Below are 2,017 nucleotides of genomic sequence, written 5' to 3' on the forward strand. Positions count from 1 at the left end.
ATCTATGTTCATCAGTGATATTGGCCTGTAGTTTTCTTTTTTTGTGGGATCTTTGTCAGGTTTTGGTATTAGGGTGATGGTGGCCTCATAGAATGAGTTTGGAAGTTTACCTTCCTCTGCAATTTTCTGGAAGAGTTTGAGCAGGATAGATGTTAGCTCTTCTCTAAATTTTTGGTAGAATTCAGCTGTGAAGCCGTCTGGACCTGGGCTTTTGTTTGCTGGAAGATTTTTGATTACAGTTTCAATTTCCGTGCTTGTGATGGGTCTGTTAAGGTTTTCTATTTCTTCCTGGTCGAGTTTTGGAAAGTTGTACTTTTCTAAGAATTTGTCCATTTCTTCCTCGTTGTCCATTTTATTGGCATATAATTGTTGATAGTAGTCTCTTATGATCCTTTGTATTTCTGTGTTGTCTGTTGTGATCTCTCCATTTTCGTTTCTAATTTTGTTGATTTGATTTTTCTCCCTTTGTTTCTTGATGAGTCTGGCTAATGGTTTGTCAATTTTATTTATCCTTTCAAAGAACCAGCTTTTGGTTTTGTTGATTTTTGCTATGGTCTCTTTTGTTTCTTTTGCATTTATTTCTGCTCCTACAGCTCAACTCCAGAAAAATAAATGACCCAATCAAAAAATGGGCCAAAGAACTAAATAGACATTTCTCCAAAGAAGACATACAGATGGCTAACAAACACATGAAAAGATGCTCAACATCACTCATTATCAGAGAAATGCAAATCAAAACCACTATGAGGTACCATTTCACACCAGTCAGAATGGCTGTGATCCAAAAGTCTACAAATAATAAATGCTGGAGAGGGTGTGGAGAAAAGGGAACCCTCTTACACTGTTGGTGGGAATGCAAACTAGTACAGCCACTATGGAGAACAGTGTGGAGATTCCTTAAAAAACAGGAAATAGAACTGCCTTATGATCCAGCAATCCCACTGCTGGGCATACACACTGAGGAAACCAGACGGGAAAGAGACACGTGAACCCCAATATTCATCGCAGCACTGTTTATAATAGCCAGGACATGGAAGCAACCTAGATGTCCATCAGCAGATGAATGGATAAGAAAGCTATGGTACATACACCCAATGGAGTATTACTCAGCCATTAAAAAGAATACATTTGAATCAGTTCTAATGAGGTGGATGAAACTGGAGCCTATTATACAGAGTGAAGTAAGCCAGAAGGAAAAACATAAATACAGTATACTAACGCGTATATATGGAATTTAGAAAGATGGTAACAATAACCCGGTGTACGAGACAGCAAAAGAGACACTGATGTATAGAACAGTCTTATGGACTCTGTGGGAGAGGGAGAGGGTGGGAAGATTTGGGAGAATGACATTGAAACATGTAAAATATCATGTAAGAAACGAGTTGCCAGCCCAGGTTCGATGCACGATACTGGATGCTTGGGGCTAGTGCACTGGGATGACCCAGAGGGGTGGTATGGGGAGGGAGGAGGGAGGAGGGTTCAGGATGGGGAGCACGTGTATACCTGTGGCGGATTCATTTTGATGTTTGGCAAAACTAGTACAATTATGTGAAGTTTAAAAAAAAAAAAAAAGCCTCTTGATGAAAGTGAAAGTGGAGAGTGGAAAAGTTGGCTTAAAGCTCAACATTCCAAAAAAAAAAAAAAAAAAAAGCTCAACATTCAGAAAACTAAGATCATGGCATCTGGTCCCATCACTTCATGGGAAATAGATTGGGAAACAGTGGAAACAGTGTCAGACTTTATTTTTTGGGCTCCAAAATCACTGCAGATAGTGACTGCAGCCATGAAATTAAAAGACGCTTGCTATGCTATGCTATGCTAAGTCACTTCAGTCGTGTCCGACTCTGTGCGACCCCATAGATGGCAGCCCACCAGGATCCCCCGTCCCTGGGATTCTCCAGGCAAGAACACTGGAATGGGTTGCCATTTCCTTCTCCAATGCATGAAAGTGAAAAGTGAAAGTGAAGTCGCTCAGTCCTGTCCGACTCTTAACGACCCCATGGATTGCAGCCTA

The sequence above is a fragment of the Bison bison genome, unplaced genomic scaffold (assembly GCF_000754665.1).
Source record: "Bison bison bison isolate TAMUID 2011002044 unplaced genomic scaffold, Bison_UMD1.0 scf7180017864456, whole genome shotgun sequence".
In the NCBI taxonomy this organism is placed as follows: Eukaryota; Metazoa; Chordata; class Mammalia; order Artiodactyla; family Bovidae; genus Bison; species Bison bison.